Genomic DNA, 23,172 nt, shown 5'->3' with positions numbered 1-23,172 from the left:
AGACACCACTTGTTTGTTATGCACAGTTAGGTAACATGTCAAATAAGTTCAGTTTCCTGCTGATTCAGTTGCACCTAGTGGGTGTATTTTTATTAAGAAAAGGGAAGTCGTTGTCAATAAGTTGTAAAAAGAAGAATCAGACCTGTTGAAGTCAAACCAAATACAACCAACCTATATACATGATGTTACTCAAGTGTAAAAAGTGCACGCATTGTTCAGCAACAACCCCTTCACATAAAACTAGTAAGCGAAACGGACAGATTAAGTATCAACACGGCAATTCCTGCTTGGACAGACTTACCAATAAACTACAGTAGATAGGACAAGCAATAGCAGCTAATCCTTGACCCAAATTTTCTTTTTATAACTAACGACCAGAGACCGGATCAAACAAAATGGAGAGCAGAGCAGGTTGCTCCTTTCCTCTCTTGCTCTTTCTTCATCAGATAAATTAGCAGTTCATCCTGGCAGACCAAAGCTAAGTTTCCAAGCTAGTTTCTCAAGAAAACCATGCAGCCGCTTAGTCATTCGCACAGGAACCAGTTTCCCATACCTTTCTTTGGTTTGACCGTTGTGCTACTAGTCACCTTGGCTTCTCCCACCAGCTCTTGCACGGAGCAGGAGAAGAGCTCCCTTATCCAGCTCCTTGATGGGCTCTCGCAAGACGGCGGCCTCATGGTGTCATGGCGGAACGACACAGACTGCTGCAGGTGGGAAGGGATCACCTGCAGCCCCAATAGGACGGTCACTGATGTTGAGCTGGCTTCTCGAGGTCTCGAGGGGTCCATCTCGCCGTTCCTTGGCAACCTCACTGGCCTGTTACGTCTCAACCTGTCGCGCAACTCGCTGTCTGGTAGCTTGCCACTGGAATTGGTGTCATCCAGCAGCATCATTGTCCTTGACGTCAGTTTCAACCGCCTGACTGGAGCTCTGCACGAACTGTCATCTTCAACCCCTGCCCGGCCTCTGCAGGTACTGAATATCTCGAGCAACTTACTTGCAGGACCATTTCCATCCACCATATGGAAGACAATGGATAACCTGATAACACTCAATGCCAGCAATAACAGCTTTACTGGGGGGATACCAACTTATTTCTGCAATAACTCACCATCCTTCACGGTGCTTGACCTCTGTTTCAACAAATTTAGTGGCAGCATTCCCCCAGGGCTTGGTGAATGCTCCATGCTGAGAGTGATCAAGGCCGGCTACAACAATCTCAGTGGAACACTCCCAGATGAACTCTTCAATGCAACCTCATTGGAATACCTCTCTTTTCCTAACAATAATTTACACGGTGTTATTGATAGTGCACGCATAATCAGCCTCATAAATCTCCGTACCCTTGATCTTGGATGGAATAACTTCAATGGCAGGATTCCAGATTCTATAGGTCAGCTCAAGAGATTGGAGGAGTTCCATTTGCACTACAACAACCTGTCAGGGGAACTGCCATCGACTCTGAGCAACTGCACAAATCTTGTAAGAATTGGCCTCAGGAGCAACAAATTCAGTGGAGAACTTATCAATGTCAATTTCTCCAACCTGCCCAATCTAAAAACTTTAGATCTTTGGTCCAACTTCTTCACTGGTACAGTTCCAGAAAGCATGTACTCGTGCAGTAATCTGACTGCGCTGCGGCTATCTAGAAACAACTTACACGGGCAGCTCTCATCGAGAATAGGCAATCTGAAGTATCTGTCCTTCTTGTCACTTGGTGGAAACAATTTCACAAACATCACAAATGCACTTCAGATCCTTAAGAGCAGCAAGAATCTTAGCAGCCTGCTTATTGCGCACAACTTCAGAGGAGAGCTCATGCCACAGGATGACAGAATTGATGGCTTTGAGAATCTTCAGGTTTTGGATATGGATGGTTGCCAATTATCTGGAAAAATACCTCTATGGATATCAAGGGTAACAAATTTGGAGGTGTTAATTTTAAGAAGCAATCAACTAACCGGACCAATGCCAGGCTGGATCAATTCCCTAAACCATCTCTCCTATATAGATGTGTCAAACAACAACCTTAAAGGAGAAATCCCATTAGCCTTGACGGAGATGCCAATGCTAAAATCAACTGACAACTCAAATCATTTGGATCCATGGGTCTTCAACCTGCCTGTTTATTCTGGGCCGACGCTTCAATACCGTGTGTTTACATCTTTCCCAAAAGCATTGAATCTAAGCAACAACAACTTCACAGGTGTGATTCCCGCACTGATTGGCCAGTTGAAAAAGCTTGGTGTACTTGATTTCAGCTTCAACAAGTTATCAGGACAGATCCCCCAGTCGATTTGCAACCTCACAAAGTTGCGGGTGCTAGACTTATCCAGCAACAACCTCATAGGTGCAATCCCAGCTGCATTGAACAGCCTGCACTTCCTTGCTGCATTTAACATTTCTGACAATGATCTAGAAGGTCCTATTCCATCTGGAGGCCAGTTCAACACATTTGAGACTTCTAGTTTTGATGGGAATACAAAACTCTGCGGATCTATGCTCATCCACAAATGTGGTTCAGTGGAGGCACCTCCGGCCACTATTCTGTCAACAAAACAAACTGATTACAAGGTGGCCTTCGCAATTGCCTTTAGTGCGTTCTTAGGTGTAGGGGTGCTGTATGATCAGATAGTCCTATCGAGGTATTTTGGCTAGTACGTACTACTCTAACGTACATATCTGTTTATTGCCAACTTAGATCATATTCAGTTGCTATTCATGTTGTGCAACATATCCAGTGAATAAATTTCTCCTCTAGGTATGAGTCATAAACTCATAATTAGGTCTACAAATTTTTATAGGATTAAGAGTTATTCTATCTCTTGGAGATGTGAAAGTATGTAATATTGTGGGACAGTTTAAACTGAAGCAATATGAATACAATGAAAATTCAGATATTCTCAACTGTGTGTAAATCTTTTCAGAACAGAAAAATCGTTGCAACTTAAATGTCACCATTTCCTTTGCTTGCTGAACATTGAATAATATTACCTCATAATGAATTACTCCCTCCGTTCCTAAATATTTGTCTTTTTAGTGATTTCAAATAGACTACCACATAAGGATGTATAGACATATTTTAGAGTGTAGATTCACTCATTTTTCTCCGTATGTAGTCACTTGTTGAAACCTCTAGAAAGAAAAATATTTAGGAACGGAGGGAGTAGTTGCCTTAGATATTTCTAGATACAACGGAGGGGGTACATAACACTGGAGCCATGCTAAATTTTTAGGTATACGAGTAACACTTGAGTCATGTGTAAGTGCTAGTGCACCACTTGCCGTAATCTGTGAAAACGGACAAAGCGGAGCGTCCAAAAATCATTGAAAAAAATAACGTGGCTCTTAAAATACGCTTATTAGTGTGCTATAAATCGATATAGCATGCTATTAGCAAGGCATTGTATACTGATTTATTTAGCGAGACATTGCTCAAAATGCTATATCGTGCTATTAGCGGCGCTATAGCGCGCTATTTCTTTCACTGCCAAAAATACATCACACAATCTTGTCAGAGTCAACTAAAACGAGAGACAGCAGACCATTTTGTGTTCCCGCGACGCAGATTTGTAGCCACGCGCCCTATTCTTGATTCTTTTCCCAGCAAGTGAATTTGCACGACGTACCTTGGGAGCGCGCGTCGACGGCCCTGCTTCCCTAGCCTCCGTCCGCGGGCGCCGCGGCCAGCGCACTCTGCGCCGGGTCAGGGCGAGTTGAACAATCGGCCTCCTGGAGGAAGCAGCGGGGTTCCGACCCGATCCCCTTCCTGCCCTCCTGGCCATTTTTAGGGGTTGGACTCGACGAGGTAGCACCTGTGCGTCGAGGCGCCGCCGGCCGGCCGTGCGTGCAAAATGGACAGCCGTGTCGTTTTCAGGCAAGGTGGGCCGGGCTGCGAGGCGACAGGGCTCAACGTTCGTCCGTGTGGGCTATAGGCTGCCCCAGTTGGGGCGTGTCGAGTAGTTTTTATCCATTCCCTCAAAAAAAAAAGAGTAGTTTTTATCCAGGATTTTTTTTCCCGTTTTACCCCTGTATCTGGTCTTTTTTTTTCATTAAAACACGAAAATCTATAACAAAAAGTATGGACACTATTTAAAATTATAAAAAAATTCAAAAGTTTTTGCATGTTTATCTAAATCCATGAATTTAAGTAAGTATTCAGGAATTTTGAAAATGTTTGTGAATTTTAAAATAATCATATTTCAAAAAATGTAGGTGTATTTTTGGAAAACCAAAATTTAAAAAAAAATAAAAAATCATGATTTTTGTATGAATTTTGAATGTGGGTAGAAGGTGTTTCCGAACTTTTTCCAGACCCAGCTTGGTTGGACTTCATCAACTCTCGTTCACAATTCCTTTCTCCATTCTTATCTTGTCTCTCCATAGGCGGTGTTAAATCCACGACCCTTTTCTCTTTACTTCAATTTAATAAGGGTGGGGCATGCCTCTTACTCGAATATGCCTTTTTAGGGTGTCCATTGTCCAACCAGCTAGTCGGATTCTTCTTCGTTAAAACTTGAAAATAGAAATCTCAAGCAGAGAGTACGAGATGGCATGACTTTGGATTAAATTCTATTGGCGTTGTTGGCCAGTCCATATTAGTTGTTGCTGATTTAGTACTCCATAGTAGTTGTCGTTGATTTAGTAATAGGAATATGTCACTTATTACAAACCTTAGGATATACCCTTCGACCCATTTAGCTATGGAGATGACGGCGATTGCACGAGCTGTAGCCAGAGACGACACAGCTGGCCACAATGACAACCGCGTAGGTGAGATAGCGACCGAGCGATGATAGTCCTAGCTTTGGCAGAAATCGTAGTGGCACATGTGTTGTTGAGGATGAGACCAAGAGCCAGAGCCAACAACTTAGGCATTAGTAAGGAAGAAATTTAGGGGGAGGGGGGAGGGGGAGGGTGTTGGTGCGGTGGGCCTCACAGTTTTGACGAAGGGGACATAGCACTGATATAATTTTCCTTTCTAAAACTGAACCACTCCACACTGATCAGATTAGAATAGAATCATACACCCAAAGGAATAGTACAATTCTTAAGAGCCCGGTTAAAACTGCAAGCTTGAAACTGCTGCACTCTGTTGTTTCATTTCAATGAAACTGAACAGAGTCTGAAAACCGGACTCTTACAGCAAGGATACTTGCAAGATAAGAAGCACAGGGCACCAGGCTCATTAAGCTATTAAATTGCTATTTTTCTCTCTTCCTCGGTACTAGAATGCAGAGGAATGATGAGAGCGGCGTTTTGACGCCCGAGCTCAGCTAAACCCCATATCCAGTGCGTTCTCCCCCACATGAGGGTGTTGTTAGATGTGTGTAGTCCCTTTTCGATATATCCCATTGTATAAAGGGTTTCCTGCACTTTACCACACATGTATATGACCTTTTGCGCTCAGTGAATACTAGTTACTCATCTCTCCAACATGGTATCAGATGCTAGGTTAGCCTCGCTCTCCCGCACGATGCAACTCCGTGCGCCCTACTCCTAGCTCACCTCGATTCCGGCTGCTCCCAGCCCATCTCCGGCTGTTTCCGTCCGTAACTGGCCATCTCCCTCTCGGCCTAGCCCGGATCCTCCAGGCCCGACACCCTCCTCCCGCTGCCTGGGGCTCCGCTGACCGCCCTCACCTCTGGATCGGGGCAACTTTGTTGTCCCTTATCTGTTTTGGCCGCCGGCGCTCCCCCTTCCTGACCGGCTCCTCCAGCCCAGCCGGCCCTAGTGTCCGCTCCTGCCGCCCGGCGCCCTTCTGCGGGCTGCGCCCTCCCGCTCTCCTCCTGTTGCGCCCGGCTGCTGCTGCCTAGAGCTCCGCTGCTCCGGCCGGCCGCCCCGATCTGGTTGCATTGCTGCACCTAGTCGCTTCTGGCCAGATCGAGCGAGCTCTGCCTCGCTCACGCTCTGGCCCGATCCAGATCGGGTAGTCTGTCTGCGTTGACTTAAAAAAAGGGTAGAAACAGCAGTGCGACTTGCTGTTGATGCTTCCCAGGCTGATCGGGATGCAGCCAAGGCTCTTGGTGATGTTGCGGTTGATGCTTATGATCAGCAGGTATCAGCCTATTCAGATACTCTTTCTGTCTACCACTATGACATGTCTGCTTACACTCACTGGTGCAATGATGATGCTCGAGCTGCTGCTGTTCTCACTGCAAGTGTCCTCCCTCAGTTTGCTTCGGAGTTCATGGGCCTCGGCATAGTTGCAGCGATGTGGTCTTATCTCTGTCAGCGCTATCAGCCCTCTGGTGATGCTCTTTACTTATCTGTGGTGCGTCAGGAGCACGCTCTTCAGCAGGGTGACTCATCTGTTGACGAGTTTTACACACAGTGTTCTGCCATCTGGCGCCAGCTTGACTCTCTTCGGACAGTTGTTTGTGGATCTTGTCGCTGCTGTCAGAATATGCGGTCCGACTTGGAGTTTCAGCGTGTCCATGAGTTCTTATCTCTCCTCCGCTCCGAGTTTGAGCGTCGACGTGCTCACTTGCTTGCCCGTGATCGTGTTCCTATTTCAGAGGTACTTGCTGAGCTTCGTGCTAAGGAGACCCGCCTTCGTTCTGCTGGGTTGCTTGTGGTTCCTTCTGTGTTGGCTGCCCGAGCTCCTGTGTCGTCTGCTCGTCCCACTGCTCCACCGCTCCTGCCCACACCTTCAGGGGGGTGGGTCGTCCTCCTTATGTTGAGAAGGGCCGATTGCACCATGACACCTTCTGTGACTACTGCTCCAGGCCAGGTCACCCAGAGTCTGATTGTCGCTAGAAGCAGCGAAACCAGAGGCGCTCCTCTTCCAGTGGGACTCCTGTGTCGTCATCGACTCCGTCACTTACTGACCAGGACATTGTGCGACTCAAATGCCTTCTGGCTTCCTCCGGTCCTGATGGGCTCTGCCGTTGTTGTGACTGCTTTCACCACTTCATCACCGCAGGCATCTACACCGTCAGATACATCTTCGTGGGTTCTGGACTCTGGAGCTTCCTTTCATATATCCGTTGATTCTTCTGCATTGTCTTCTCTTCGCCCTCTTGAGTCTCCTATTAATGTTCTTACTGCCGATGGCACATCTCTTCCTGTTGCTAGTTGTGGTATTTTTTCCACTCCGTCCTTTTCTGTTCCTAGTGTTTCTCATGTTCCTCGCCTTACCATGAATCTTTTTTCCGCTGCCCAACTTACTAATTTTGGTTGTCATGTCATTCTTGATACCGACTCTTACTCCATTTAGGATCGTCGCACCAAGGCTTTGGTTGGTGCTGGCCCCCGGCGCCGTGAGTCAGAGGGCCTTTGGGAGGTTGACTGGCTTTGTGTTCCTTCCGCTGCCACCACTTCTGCCAGCTCCCATGCTCTTGTTGCCCCTTCGTCTGCGTCCTTCCAGCAGTGGCATCATCTCCTTGGTCACATTTGTGGTTCTCGCTTGTCTTCTTTAGTTCGTCAGGGCCTCTTAGGGTATGTATCTGGAGATGTTTCTTTACATTATAATGGTTGCAGACTTGGCAAATAGACCCAGTTATCTTATCCTACCAGTGAGTCGGTATCTCAGCGTCTTTTTGGCTTAGTTCATTCTGATGTCTGGGGTCCTGCTCCCTTTGATTCGAAAGGTGGTCATCGCTACTATATCTTGTTTATTGATGATTTCTCTCGCTACACTTGGCTCTACTTCATGAAATCTCGTAATGAGGTTCTCTCTCTATACAAACGTTTTGCTGCCATGGTTCACACCCAGTTTTCCACGCCCATTCGCACTTTTCGTGCTGACTCCGCTGGTGAGTTTATCTCCCAGCTGTTGCGTGGTTTTCTTGCGGAACAAGGTACTCTTGCCCAGTTCTCATGTCCTGGTGCGCATGCTCAGAATGGCGTTGCCGAACGAAAGCGTCGTCATCTACTTGAGACGGCTCGTGCGCTGATGATTGCCACTTCCCTTCCACCCCACTTTTGGGCTAAGGCTGTTTCTGCATCCACCCATCTCATCAACATTCAGCCATCGACTGCTTTGCAGGATGGTATTCCTATGAAGTGTCTCACTGTTAGTTCTCCTGACTACTCAGCTCTTCATATGTTTGGATGTGTGTGCTATGTCCTTCTTACCCCGCGAGAACGCACCAAACTGACTGCCCAGTCGGTTGAGTGTGTCTTCCTTGGCTACAGTGATGAGCACAAGGGCTATCGCTGTTGGGATCCTATTGGTCATCGTCTGCGCATCTCGTGTGATGTGACCTTTGACGAGTCTCGCTCTTACTACACATGTCCTTCTTCCTCGAGCTTTTTTGTGGACGATATTTCTTTTCTTCCTCTCCCCGATACACCCTGCTATGTGCCTCATGTTTCACCTCCTCCTCCTGCACCTCTCATTCCTTCTCCTTCACCACCGACACCATCTTCCCATCCTCTTCCTCCACCTCTCCACCATCATCTCCAGTCCGTCGCCCTCTCTCACCATTTCCTCTCCACTATACTTGTTGCTCTCGTTCTGAGGATGCTTCTCCTGACGCGCCTTCCATCTCTGGTGCACCTCCTTTCACGCCTCCCTCGGTTCATAACCTCCGTGCTCGGCCTTTCCCCCTGCCTGATCGCTACTCTCTTGATCGGTACGGTCTCTCTGTCATTGTTGAGCCCACTTCCTATCGGACTGCCATGACTCAGCCTAAATGGCAGCTTGCGATGGCCGAAGAGCTTGCTGCTCTTGAGCGCTCTGGCACTTGGGATCTGGTTTCCCTCCCTTCCAGTGTTCGTCCCATCACATGCAAGTGGGTCTACAAGATTAAGACTCGCTCTGATGGTTCTCTTGAGCGCTACAAAGCGCATCTTGTGGCCCGTGGTTTTCAGCAGGAGCAGGGACGCGATTATGATGAGACATTCGCTCCTGTGGCCCACATGACCACTGTTCGCACTCTTCTTGCTGTGGCATCTGTTCGTCATCGGTCTATCTCTCAACTTGATGTTCAGAATGCTTTTCTCAATGACGAATTGCGTGAGGAGGTTTATATGCAGCCAGCACCGGGGTACTATGCTCCTGATGGTATGGTCTGTAGACTTCGCCACGCCTGGTTTGAGCGCTTTGCCTCTATGGTGACTGCCGCTGGTTTCTTGCCCAGCGATCATAATCCGGCGTTGTTTGTTCACACGTCTCCTTGTGGTCGGACTCTTCTCCTTCTCTATGTTGATGACATGATCATCACTGGTGACAACTCTGACTACATTGCCTTTGTTAAGGCTCGCCTTCGCGACCAGTTCCTCATGACTGATCTTGGTCCACTTCACTATTTTCTTGGGATTGAGATCTCCTCGACCTCTGATGGCTTCTACATCTTCCAAGAAAAATATATTCAGAATCTTCTTGCTCGCGCTGCTCTCGGTGATGAGCGCACAGTTGTGACTCCTATGGAGCTCAATGTTCAGCTTCGTGCCTCTGATGGTGACCCTCTTCCTAATCCCACTCGCTATCGTCACCTTGTTGGCAGTCTAGTCTATCTTGTTGTTACGTGTCCTGACATCTCCTATCATGTCCACATCCCGAGTCAGTTTGTTTCAGCCCCCACCTCTGTCCACTATAGTCATATCCTCTGTGTTCTACGATATCTTCGTAGCACGATCTCTCAGCGCCTTTTCTTTCCCCGCTCCAGCTCTCTTAAGCTCCAGGCCTACTCCGATGCTACATGGGCTAGTGATCTTCTGATCGACGCTCGCTGTCTGCTTATTGCGTCTTTCTTGGTGGCTTTCTTATTGCCTGGTGTATATGTAATGGCCTTTGGCCCTCAGTGAATACTAGTTGCTCATCTCTCCAACAAGTGTCAGATATTATAAACTGATAAGAACATTAGTACACTTGATTCTTAGCCACAAGGCCGAAAAGGTAACTAGAGATTGGTTTGAGGAGCCTATGGAGAATATTGTACCTCTTCTTATAGACGATGTAACCATTATTTTCAACCAATAAAGTGCATGTTTTCTTTCAAAAAAAAAAGTATGAGAGCGGCGTTGATCAGTGTAGCTCTCGCTCATGGAATTCATAATCGGGAATTTGTAAACCTTAGCCTTGACTAGCACGCAACTCTAACAACGTGATGAGCCTGCAAGGCGTTGAAAGATGTTCATGTCAATCAAGTGTCCAGTGTGTCACATCCAAACAAAAAAAAAATGTGCCACAGCGTCCTACTCACAAGGAACAGAGTGCCAGCCACATCGAGCTGTTTACCCTCAAAATCAGAATAAAAACATCCGTATCCACTTTGAGCACTGTGATATTCCCTTTTTTTTCTGTCTCTAGGCTGAACCTCTCTCCAAGGCTGCACTGATCAACGACAGATTAACAACTAAGAAGAAAGGCCAGATATGTACTCTCTCCGTCCGGAAATACTTGTCGGAAAAATGGATGTATCTAGACGTATTTTAGTTCTTAGATACATTCATTTTTAAGCATTTCTACGACAAGTATTTCCAGACGGAGGGAGTAACCTGACAGCAGAGCAAGGGCACATGGCACCAGGATCCGTCAATCTGCTCCGCACCGGGACAGCCTTTTCCGTCTGGGCAGCATATAAATCAATTGCAAGTTACATGAGCAACCTTCTGATTCCAATGAGAATTATGAAAATAGGTGACCATCCAGTTTCAATGATAAACATAATATCCATCTGTAGAAATGAATTATCCCGCAGTAGATACCTCTTTATTTTGAAAACAAAATTGTCCCGCTGGCCACACACTACTTTGTAAATTAGCACATACAGTCCTGGCACTATTGCTTTACTTAGGATCAAAATCTTACAAGATCATTGAGAGAAAGTACTAAAATGACGGAAAAAAAAGAAGACGAGTCTGATTTGTTTTTGTTAATAGTTGCTCTCGCTCTTTGCTCGAACTCTAATACTGACAGTCTGGAATAACTCAAAATATATTAACAGTACACATAAAAAATTTTGTGGATTGAATTTCTAAACAACGTATGAAACTATTGGAGTTGGGGTGATTATTCAAATACTAACCGATTTTATGTACAGGATGGAAGACACAAAATTGGGTCTTGATGCTTGCACTGGAACCTCAAACTGTACTTGGATGCAGAGAGAATATGTACCAGTCTAGCAGAACATACAAACCCAAGAAGAGCCTGCACAGTAGATAAAAATAAGTGGCTTATTCAGGTGAAACAGCAATAATTGTGACGAACCAGAAAGAACAGTATATGCTTTGATGATTACGCGGTACGGAAAAGAAAAAGAATTTGGTGTGTACAGACAAGGAAGTACTTTTCCCCCATGTCGGAAAGGTCTACGTCTCTACAGGGTTCATGACACACCTGAACTTTTCATGGCCACGCGAAAATGTACATTGATCTTTTACAGCAATAAGATTAGAGACCGTTAGCTTGTTACCTTGGATTAGTCTTTGATTATTGGAATGGTTCCCTTTAACTTGCGGCACTGCCTCATTAGCTCCTCGCTGTTGCCAGACCGGAGAGTTAACTCCCGCAGTGAACTTGGGAGGCCATCCTTGGGTAGCGATGTCAAGGCAGGACAGTCCCAGATCCTTAGATATTGCAGAGAAGTTGGGAGGCTGTCCTTGGGCAGCGATTTGAAAGCAGGACAGTCCCAGATCGTTAGGTTTTGCAGAGAACTAGGCAGTCCTTCCTTGGGCAGGGATTCGAACGCAGAACATTGGTAGATCTCTAAACGTTTCAGAGAACTTGGGAGGCTGTCTTTGGGCAGAAGGCTCCCCACCTGAATATATATTTCAAAACCTGCCAGGTGTTACAGAGTTAAGAGTGTTGCGAGGATAGGAACTCACGCCACAGACCGGCGTGGCCCTTTAAAGTTACAGATTTTAGTCTATGAGACCAAACAATCAAATCATCCACAACATCTAGTCCTTGGAAAACTTTCTTGTTGCGTGCGTCCCAGATTTTCCAAAGAATCAAAAGGAACACGAAGGGGCGGACCGTGGTAGGCAGCGAATCCGGAAGCGTCGTGCTGAAGAGACTTGTGATAGGAGTGTAAAGAGGGCAGATGCCGGCTGCTCTCCAGATCCTGCGATCTGCTGGACAAGTAAAAAAAAGGTGTTGTCGATCCTCAACCGAGTGAGTACATCTAGGACAAGCTGAAGAGTCTAGAATGCTCTTCTTATGCAGATTCTTCCTTGTGTTTAGGCGATCAAGGTAGAATAGCCAACCGAAGATCATAACCTTCTTGGGAACCTTTAAGTCCCAAATATCATTAAGCATGGGGTCCGAGAGGTGATCCGAGAGGGCCGCATATGCGCCCTTTGTGGAGAAGGCAGCACCGTTAAGCAGGCGACGATCGTCCGGTACCTGAGAGAGTGCACAATCCTGCAACAAGGAATTAAGAGAAGCAAGTTCTGCAATCGCAGTAGAGGTTAGTCGATTACGAAGAGCAAGTTTGATCCCATCCTGCAAAATAGTGACTACCAGGCCATGTTGGTTTGTGTGGTGAGAAAAAAGAGCTGGGTACACTAAAGCCAGGGGTTCCGGCTTTAGCCAACGATCTAACCAAAAAAAAGTAGAGCAACCATCTCCAACAGTGCACTGGGAAATCTCTCTCAAACTCTGAAGATGCTTGAAAATGGTTTTAGCTAGGAAAGAGCTGTTTTTGCCATGTCCAATGTGAAGAGGTGAATGGTGTAAGACCCAATCCTTCCCGGGAAGGTTTGAGGAGTGTAAAAATTTATAAGCAAATTTCAGCAGTAGACAAAAGTTTTGTGCGTGAAGGTTTTTTACACCTAGACCACCAACTTCTCTAGGGGTACAAACTTTATCCCAAGCAACCAGGCATTTTGCCCCAGAGCAAGTGGCATCGTTAGACCAGAAAAAGGTACGTCGTCTCTTGTCGATAGCTTCAATAACCTGGACAGGAAGAGCGAAACAGAGCATAAAATAGGTAGGGAGGCTGTCAAGAACGGCAGAGAGGAGAACAAGCTTGCCACCATGAGAGAGAAGTAGCACGCACCACCCAGCTAGGTAGATATCACACCGATCGATGACTGGTTGGAAGGCTGAGGGGGGAAGTTTGTAGGGAGAGAGAGGAAGGCCGAGATAAGTTTGCGGGAAGGAGGAGATGTTAGTGGCAAGGTCAGCTGCCATAAGTGCTGCGTTAGTGGGATCAACATTAAGAGGGATAAAGGTGGTCTTGTCAAAATTAATCTGGAGACCAGTGGCCGCAGCGAAGCTATCTAGAATACTCTTTAGGTGTTTTGCGGCCCCGGGCGTAGCTTTAACTATGATAAGCGTGTCATCGGCGTATTGAAGGACGGGACAGGGAAGGCGAGGGCTTAGGGGGTGCAACAACTTACCTTCACTGTTGGCTTTGATGATCATTTGTTGAAGGATATTGGCGACAATAATGAAAAGGTAAGGGGAGAGAGGGTCACCCTGCCGGAGTCCATTTTTGCATTGAATCCACCTCCCCGGGATGCCATTTAGCATAACGGCAGTGGATCCAGTGTTAAGGAGAGAGTTAATCCAGTCACACCACCGAGGGGGGAAACCTCTAACCTGAAGGGTATGGAGGAGGGTCTCCCAGCAAACAGAGTCAAAAGCTTTCCGAAAGTCTAGTTTGATGATGAGGGAGGGGGCTTTCCTTTTAGCACAACAGTGAAGGATATCTGCAGCGTAGAGGAAGTTCTCAGAGATGTTACGACCAGAGAGGAAACCGGTCTGGTCAGCATGCACCAAGAGGGGGATAAGGGGTTTTAGCCTATTTGTTAGAAGTTTTGCGACTCCTTTGATAGGACAATTTTGAAGAGAGATGGGGCGGAAGTCAGCGGGGGAGCGAGCATCAGAATGCTTTGGAAGGAGGATTATGAGGGCCCGGTTAAGGCAAGAGATATCGCTGTTTTGGGCGTGAAAGTATGAAAGGAAATGAGTTATATTCCCTTTGAGGATGTGCCAAAATTTGCGGTAGAACCCAAGGCCGAAGCCGTCCGGTCCAGGACTAGCATTCTTGTTCATGGAGAGGAAGGAATTGGTGATTTCGGCGTCTGTGAAGGGGGGCATCCAGAGAGCAGAGTTGTGGAACGGGTTCTGGGTATAAGTCCATGAGAGCGAAGGACCAGGTTGGCTGAAAGGCCGTGCCGAGAAGGGAGGCGTAGAAGTCAGACAGAATGTTGGATTTAGCATCGTGGGAGAAGAACTCCGAGCCATTTGAGACAAGAGTATTAATTTTATTTTTCCGGAGACGGGCAGAGGCAGACGCATGAAAGAAGCGAGAGTTTTCATCTCCTTCTAAAGTAGTGCGAATTTTTCCACGCTGGATCCAATAGAGGGCTTTCTCACGAAGCGTGCGTTGGAGAACTTTAATAATGACACGACGGAGAGCCAGTTCAGGAGACGAGAGGAAACGAGATTCTTCGATGAGGTCGAGAACGGAAATGACAGTCTTGCAGTTCTTCTCCCGAGTATTTAGAGGCAGAGCGGAGCGCCGCCAAATTTTTAAGTCAGCGCGAGTACGTTTGAGAGCAGCCACTAGGGAAAGCGAGTGGTTTGAGCAAGAGCGGGCCGCGGCCCAGGCGTTTTGGACTACCGTAAGACAGGCCGGCCTAGTGGTCCATCTAAGTTCGAAACGAAAAAGCGCGGGACGAGGGATGACGGTATCTATAGTGATCAGCAGGGGAACATGGTCAGAGACGAATCTAGTGAGCGAGGAAATGGTGGTGTTTGGGAAGAGGAGATTCCAATCCACATTGATGAAAACTCTATCAATTTTTTCGAGAGTGGGTTGATCTCTTTTGCTAGACCAAGTGTAGCATCTATCCAGAAGGGGAAGCTCAATCTGCACCCTCTGGTTAATAAAGGAATTGAACATGTCTGCTTCGGACTGCCTGAAATTACTCGTGTTTTTGTCTGAGGGGAGTATTAGGAGATTGAAATCACCCAAGATTAGCCAAGGTGTGGGAGGAGAGGGGGCGAAGGTAGCGAGCTCCAACAGGAATTCCTGCTTGAGCGCATGGTCGGTAGGAGCATAAACATTGGTAATGGCAAGCGGGTGAGGGGAGGCTAGACAGGAGATGAGGGTTGATTGGGTGTAGAGTCCGGAGTCCATTGCAATAAGAGAAAAGTGAGCCGAGGAGAAGGCCGGAAGCATACCACCTGCAGACCCAAGGGCCGGTCGAGGGTGGGTTAGATTCAGGTGCTTAGGGAGGAAGGAACGCTGCTTTAGAGTAGAGATGGAGTCTAGCTTGGTTTCTTGCAAAAAGCAAGCATGTGGATTAATGGCCAGGAGTTCAGAGAGAATACCCGAACATTTTTGGGTTTGCCCAAGGCCACGAACATTCCAACAGCAGAAACTGAATTTGTGATTAACCATAGCGATGAAGAAGGCACCTAGAAGCAAAGGCAAGTTCACTAGAGGGACAAAGTAGATAGTCCTGGGAGCACACACGCGTTACAAAACACGTTACAAAAGGGTCGACGACCAGCTCGCCGGAACAGCACGGCGACCACGGGCTTAAGCTAAGGAACGGGAAACTAGGAATTAAACCATTGCCAGATGGGCAGATACATCCATAACAAGTAAGGACAGAGCGGCCATGGCGAGGTGCCGTCGTCCAAGGTAGGAGGTCGTGGCTCATGGCGCCGGCGAGGACACCTCCTGAACCTCCACCGGTTCAGCGCCACAGAGCTTGGCAATGAGAGCAAGGGCATCGGAGTCCAGCACCGGGTCCTCAGGAGCGCTGGTGAGTCCAGAGGTATCCAGGGCTTCGACGAGGTCGTGAGAGGCGTCGACGAGGTCGTGAGAGGCGTGCTGCAGGTCGAAGCGACGAGCCTTGACACGCATGGCCTTCGTGGTCATGTCCATGAACTGACCATCCCCTTTGTCAGCGAGGCGATGGATGCGGTGAAGCTTGGCGGCGTCGGTGGCCCTCTTGTTAGCAGCCAGTTTACGACGCATCGTGGCCTCATGCGCTTCAGACCCAAGCGAGGTAGAATCCTTGACTGAACAGGAGGGAGCAGCAAAACTTAGGGGCAGGTCGAGAGAAAGAGAGATGGAAAGCTGGGAGTCCGGATATTTACCCGAGAGAAGCGAAGTCTCACCACCATCTAAATCGAGCGCGGAGAAGGAGTTGGAAACATCAACCGATGGCGTGAAGGTGTCAGAGAGGTCAGAGTCCTGGGCGGCGCCCTCAGTGCCCTCACTGCTGTCGGACAGCACGAGCGCATCAGCAGGGGCCGCAGCCGGTGGCAACAGAGGACCGGCGATGAGAGGTGGGAGAAAGGTGCGAGGGGCTTGCGTGGCTTGATCTTGAGGAGGCGAGGACGGCCCAGCAGTTGGTGTTGGTGGCTGCATGGAAACTGCAGCATGTGGGCCAGAGCAAGGCCCAACATGGCTGCAGTTCCACCGCCAGGAACCGTGGGCGTGAGCTTCACTCCCGTTGCCGTCCACGTCATGGTCGAGGGGGATGGTGAGGTCCTCAAAGACGGCCCAAGTCTTGACAATACGGAGCTTGACGTCGACGATTTGGGCTGGCGGAAGGCGAAGGATGAACCCATCCGTGGTGACATGGTCACTCTCAACGCGGAGAAAGGCGCGCATCATCGTGAAGTCGCCGGAGTTGAGGCAGCGGCTGTCGACGCAGCAGAGCACCCCAAAGTGGCCGAACACGATCTTGGCGCCTTGGGGGTGCCACAGCTCGAGCGGGTAGTTCTTGGCCTCGATCTCCACCAAGTGGTCGTAGCGCGTGGTGGCCCGATTGTCGGTCTCCTCCGGACGGAGGAGAGTGATGGTGACGCCGGCGAACTTGGCGGGGAAGTGAGTCATGGTCAGCTCACGGTCCTCGTTGGAGTCAAAGACGAGAAGGGCCGCACACCCGTCGTAGCCGCAAAGGAAAAGGATGTAACGCCGGCGTAGAACTCGACGGCGTGGTGGATGAGGTCGTACGGCTCCGCCATGACGTGGTCTAGGTTGGCGAAGCAGAAGAGCCCAACATCGTGGAGGAGGCTGGTGGGGACGAAGATGTCCGGATACATAGAGTGCGCGCGGCCAGGAGAGAAGGCCGGGGACGAAGCAGATGAAGGCGGGCGGACTGGCCCGCGGATGCCGGAGGCCGCGTCCGGCACCGTGTCGTCCCTGCCAACGGCAGAGACGTGGCTGGGGCGCGGGGATCCACGCTGGGACAGGGGAGCGGAGTCGTTGTCCGACGAGGCAGAGCGAGGCGAACGCGACGAGGTGGTGAGGGGGTGCAGCAGGGTGAGGCGGTGGGAGCCGATGACGAGGACGTTGGGGTTGTCGTCAGCCATGGGAGGGTTTCGGTGGAGGAGACGAAGGCGTTGGAGGGCTAGGGGGAGGTTGGAGGTGCACTGGTAGCTACGATGGCCAGAACCACCACAGCGAGAGCAGCGGATGGGATCACGACAAGCTTGGACTAGGTGGTCTGGAGCAAGGCAACGAAAACACAAAGGTCTAGAACGGATGTGGGGGGGGGGAGTGGTGAGGTGAGGTCGCTGATAAAGAGGCGGGGGAGCGGATGGCGCAGCGGGCGAGCGAGGGCTGGGAGCGGGGCACCGCTGCATTTTTTGGGGAGAGAGCAGCACGTCGCGGTAGGAGGGAGCATGTACTGGCGCCGCGGCGATGGGACTTGGCTCGGGGAGCGTGGATGAGGGCGAAGATGTGAGCGGTGAGCTCTCGAGTGGGTTTGGGGTAGGGCTTTCATAGGGAGGGCAGAGAGCAGGGCCGCGGTTCACGGCGTTTCGCATATGGACAGGGGTCGTAGAGAGGGTGAGCTCACAGGCTGTGTCTACGCAGGAGGGGGAGGTAGTTAGGTTTGCCATTAATGCTGGCAGAGGAGGAGGACGGGGAGGTACGTCGCATGCTTGCATGCCGGGCACGGAGGGGGACGCGAGCGAAGCGGGAGGCGGGGGGCATTGGGAGGCGGGAACGGGATTGGACCGGGCATGGCAGCGCCGCGCGCGTCAGCACGTGTGCATGCCTTGGCTGTCTGCGTCGGGCAAGAAAACAATTGGACTAGGCTAGTAACGGGAGGAAGGGGAAGGACAGAGTGTGGCATCCCCATAAATGGAGGGAGGGGTAGTGGTTCCGGTTGTTTCCTTGGCAGCCAAGTCCGGGGGACGCAGCGGTTCAAAATTTGAATTAGCATATGCTTTTGCCGCCTGGAGGGAGCGGCTGAGGGCTAGGGTAATGCCAGGACAAGAAACCGGAGACTTTTTGACGAGCTCGTTTCTGACCTCATCCGACGACACTAGAGTAAGGAAGAAACACTCTTGGTAATGCATAACAATAAAGCTAGAACGCCCAGCGAAAAAGTGGTCGAGGGCAAGTTTGACCAAAAACGCACTCCGTTTTGCTACTGCTGAAAAGAAGCTTATCCAAAGCAAGGTGTGTGTTTTGGGATCAGGAGTGGTGGTAGGTAGTGGAACTAGATCAACTTTGAATTTGCGCAGGATGAAAGAACGAAACTTAAACCCATGCCGTAATGGACTAACCTTAACTGGTGATTGAGGCAAGCTTGTCAAAGATCCAGGCTGAGGAAGAGTGCGCCACTCAGGCTTGGAAGAGGCCGCCGCCGGAGCGCTCCTGCTGAAAGGCAACGCAGGGATGGAGAAATGAACGTCCATCCCAGGTCGCCGGAGCGCACCAAAGGAGATGACGAGGTCGGCGACACCCCGATTTGCCACCGAGAAGGAAAACTCATCTTCCGCTTCCTCAGCAGCGTGGAACTGCGAAGGGACTCCGCCGAACAGGCATGCGAGGATGAGGTTGCACAGATGCTGCGAAACCGCGAAGGGGAACTGGAGGAAAGTAACCCGCAAGCGGCAAGCCGGCGGGGCCGGCGCAGAAGGAACTGTGACGAAAGACTTGAGCCTGACCCAGGCAGCATTTTCGAATTTTGTGGCCGTGGCGTGGTGCAGTAGGAGGACATCCGTCAAGGGTTTGCAAGAGGAGACAGCCAGAGCCGAGGGAGAGGGCTCGGGTGGCAAGAACGGGCTGAAGGAGAGAGAGAACAGTCTCCGATGGATGGGACGAAGGCTAAGAATATCAGCAACCAAAGTCGCATGCGAGACAGAGAAGAGGAAGGTTTGAGAGTGTAGAAGACCAAAGTCGCATGCGAGCCCCTCTCAAACCTCACATGCGAGCCCCTCTCAAACCTCACATCTCTCACAAAATTGACCATAAGTAGATGTTGGGCAACATCTACTTATGGTCAATTTTGTGAGAGATGTGAGGTTTGAGAGGGGCTGAAGCGTCTCCATGTCCAGCACTCCTTCAAGATGGAGGATTTGTAGAGAGATTGGGAAAAGGAAACAAGGGGAGAGGGAGGACGAATAGGAGGATAGGAACTTGGGGCATTGATCTACCCGGAATGAGCAGAGGGAGCGGAGACCTTGGAGCCATCCTCCTTGTCCGCCATCGTTGAGCGAACTGGAGAGTAGGGTCAGCTCTGGGCAATTGTCAATCTTCAATTCCTGCAGCTGGGGAGGCAAGAGCAGAAGTGCTTCTCCTCCTGCTGCTGTTGCTATTTCCTCCTCTCCTCTTGTCTGTTGTTGCTGCTGCAGTTCAATTTGTGCTTGCTCCATTTTATTAGCTGACGATGATGCAATTCTTGTCCTCTCCTGCTGCTCCACCACACAAACCCTTGTTATCTTCGCACAATAGGATATGGACAATTTGCTGAGATTAGGAAAATGAGATAGCAACTGTGTCAACTTCTTCCCAGTAGAACCACACCGCCAAATATGCAGGGTATCAATTGGTAACTGGTACATGCCATCACTCCCAGTCTCAACATCACTCGGTGGCAAAACATTATCTGAGCAATTTATTTTGAGAATCTTCAGAGATGTTAGCATTTGGAGGTGATCCAATGGCAGAGGAGGGCATTCCTTCATCTCCAGCACTTCAAGCTTGGTTAGATTATGCAATGCCAACACATTCCAGAACTTGCTATCAGTTAGACCACCCTCCTTCCCCTCAACTCTCAAGCTCAACTCTGATCTATAACTCAGCTCCTCAAAACGTGACCCTGCTCGTTCTATTATAGCCAAACATGGACCGCGAGTCCAAGGAACAGGAGGCAATGCCAAAAGCTTTGGGAGTCTTTAATCTCAAGCTTCTGTAATCTAGGAAACCAAGTCATGTTTGCCTCTTGCTCTGATTGACAGCCTGGAAATGGCAGCTCCAAGAGTTCAGAGCAACCTTTAACGATGAGAACTTCTAGATGAGAGAACAAATGACAAGTGCTATTTTCAACCCATTTTCTCAACCTTGGTATCTCAACCAATTTTAGCTTTTTCAAATTTTGAAAGCTCTGGCTTGGGATACCACTCAGATGCTCTTCACCAAGCTCATTAACAAACCACAACTCCCCTAGAGGTGGAAAATTGCTCCAAGCTACATCAATCGACAAAGAGATTCCAATATTTTAACCGAGAGGTTCTCACCTAACCATGAAGGGCAAGTAGCACCTCCATGCCCTCCAATGTGTAGATCTAGAAGACTGCTATGTGGCTTAAGATTTTCAAGAACATAATCTTCTTGTGCAGAATCCTTATTAGGCCGATCAATACCCCATTCTAACATTAGCATCCGTAAGTGGATTTTGTGCATCAGTTTAGCTTCATTCACTTCTTCTTGTCGTTCAACATTCTCAATGTTATGAATTCTCAGTGAGTTACCAAAGTCCGCCAACTGCCCGATTTGCCTAAATTCAAAACCTATATTTTCCTTTTTAACCATAAAGCTTCTTAAGTCCTGAAATAATTCCAGTTTTCCCACATCAGAAGTTCTATACTGAACGTTCCCGTCTCGGACAAGAAAATGGCGAATGTTTATAAGGTTGCTCGTATCTCTTGAAAAACCAAGGTGGACACTAACTTTGTCAACATCTACAACTCTCAGGTGATACAATCTTGAGATGTTGCTCTTCAGTATTGCAGAAGGTGTTATCCTCAGGTAGCGAAGATGGACAAGTCTCGAAAGGTTGTGTAAAACATCCTCCACAACATAGTCATAATATGCTCCGGATAAAAGAATAACACGAAGAGATTTTGCTTCTGCAAACAAAGCACCAAACTCTTGGCAAAGCATCCTTGGTATTCTCCAAATAACATCAAAGTTTTTAGGTTTCCAGCTTTCAATTTTTTACCCAATAAACTCAATTCCCTCTTAAAATCTTCAAAAGCCAATCTATTCTTGACATCTCCGTCATCTGTCATGATAGACAAATGACGTACAGATGGAGAAGATTGTATATATCTCACATTAGAACTACATATGCTAAGACACTCTGATGAGGAGACCTTCAGTGCCAACTCATGCAGTAGGTCATGCATAACATAACAAGAGCTGCCATCTTCTTTTTCATTCTTCTTGAAAAATCCACGGTTAACCAAGTCATTTAAATAGCACAACCCAACATCTTCAAGTCTTTTCCTCTGATCACATGAATCTAAAATATCCAGCCCTATCCATAATTGAACCAACTCTTTGCTACCAAACTCATAATCTTCAGGAAACACAGCACCATAGGAAAAACATTGTTGTAGATGGAAAGGGAGATTTACATATACATGTGTAGGGTAAAGTGCAAGAGACACCTTATACAATGGGGATAAACCGAAAAGGGCTATATACATCTAACCCTCCCCCCCTCAAACTCATGGTGGATCAACAACACTGAGTTTGGAGAGAAGAAAACTATGCTGCGCGCGAGTCTGAGCCTTCGTGAAGAAGTCCGCCAACTGTAACTCATAGGGCACATAGTGAAGAGCGAGAGTCTGATCCTGCACAGCAGCACGCACAAAGTGGGCATCCACACCGATGTGCTTGGTGAGCTCATGCTTCACCGGGTCACGTGCAATACTGATAGTGCCAGTACTGTCTGACAATAAGGGAGTCGAGGTAGTAGCAGACACACCAAAATCCTCAAGTAGCCACCGTAACCAGATCACCTCAGCCGTCAGCATAGCCATGGCTCGCAACTCAACCTCTGTACTCGAGCGAGAAACTGCAGCCTATTTCTTGGTCTTCCAGGCAATAAGAGAGCCACCAAGAAAGACACAATAAGCAGACATCGAGCGTCGATCAGAGGGATCACTAGCCCAGGTAGCATCAGAGTAGGCCTGGAGCTCAAGAGAGCTGGAGCGGGGAAAGAAAAGGTGCTGAGAGATCATGCCACGAAGATATCGTAGAACACGGAGGAGATGACTATAGTGGACAGAGGTGGGGGCTGAAACGAACTGACTCATAATGTGGACGGGATAGGAGATGTCAGGACGCGTAACAGCAAGATAGACAAGACTGCCAACAAGGTGACGATAGTGAGTGGGATTAGGGAGAGGGTCACCATCAGAGGCACGAAGATGAACGTTGAGCTCCATGGGAGGCACAACTGTGCGCTCATCACCGAGAGCAGCGCAAGCAAGAATGTCCTGAATATATTTTTCTTGGGAGATGTAGAAGCTATCAGAGGTCGAGGAGATCTCAATCCCAAGAAAATAGCAAAGTGGACCAAGATCAGTCATGAGAAACTAGTCGCGAAGGCGAGCCTTAACAAAGGCAATGTAATCAGAGTCGTCACCAGTGATGATCATGTCATCAACATAGAGAAGGAGAAGAGTCCGACCACGAGGAGACGTGTGAACAAACAACGCGGGATCATGATCACTGGGCAAGAAACCAGCAGCGGTCACCACAAAAGCGAAGCGCTCAAACCAGGCGCGAGGGGCCTGTTTGAGACCATATGGGGAGCGGCGAAGTCTACAGACCATACCATCAGGAGCATAGTACCCCGGTGGTGGCTACATATAAACCTCCTCACGCAACTCGCCATTGAGAAAAGCGTTCTGAACATCAAGTTGAGAGATAGACCACTGATGAACAGAAGCCACAGCAAGAAGAGTGCGGACAGTGGTCATGTGGGCCACAGGAGCGAATGTCTCATCATAATCGCGCCCCTGCTCCTGCTGAAAACCACAGGCCACAAGACGAGCTTTGTAACGCTCAAGAGAACCATCAGAGCGGGTCTTAAGCTTGTAGACCCACTTGCAGGTGATGGGACGGACACCAGAAGGAAGGGGAACCAGATCCCATGTGCCAGAGCGCTCAAGGGAAGCAAGATCTTCGGCCATCGCAAGCTGCCATTCAGGCTGAGTCATGGCAGTGCGATAGGAAGTGGGCTCAGTCATAACAGAGAGACCGTACCGATCAGGGGAGT

The 23,172-nt window shown here is 48.8% G+C and overlaps 1 long non-coding RNA gene and 2 pseudogenes across 1 annotated transcript in view; 1 reads left to right on the top strand and 2 right to left on the bottom strand.

The window, feature by feature from the left end:
* LOC119325981 overlaps positions 1 to 643 on the bottom strand; it is a 6,867-nt gene extending 6,224 nt beyond the window's left edge. The window contains exon 1 of the long non-coding RNA XR_005157771.1: positions 302 to 643. This is a non-coding gene — a long non-coding RNA (uncharacterized LOC119325981). The remainder of the gene's footprint in view (positions 1 to 301) is intronic.
* LOC119325980 overlaps positions 1 to 2,833 on the top strand; it is a 6,693-nt pseudogene extending 3,860 nt beyond the window's left edge.
* A 16,266-nt stretch (positions 2,834 to 19,099) lies between these two features.
* The window catches only part of LOC119320987, a 12,548-nt pseudogene continuing 8,475 nt past the window's right edge, over positions 19,100 to 23,172 (bottom strand).

Source organism: Triticum dicoccoides, chromosome 6B (genome assembly GCF_002162155.2).
Source record: "Triticum dicoccoides isolate Atlit2015 ecotype Zavitan chromosome 6B, WEW_v2.0, whole genome shotgun sequence".
Taxonomy (NCBI): Eukaryota; Viridiplantae; Streptophyta; class Magnoliopsida; order Poales; family Poaceae; genus Triticum; species Triticum dicoccoides.
This window is presented reverse-complemented; position numbering and strand designations above follow the sequence as displayed.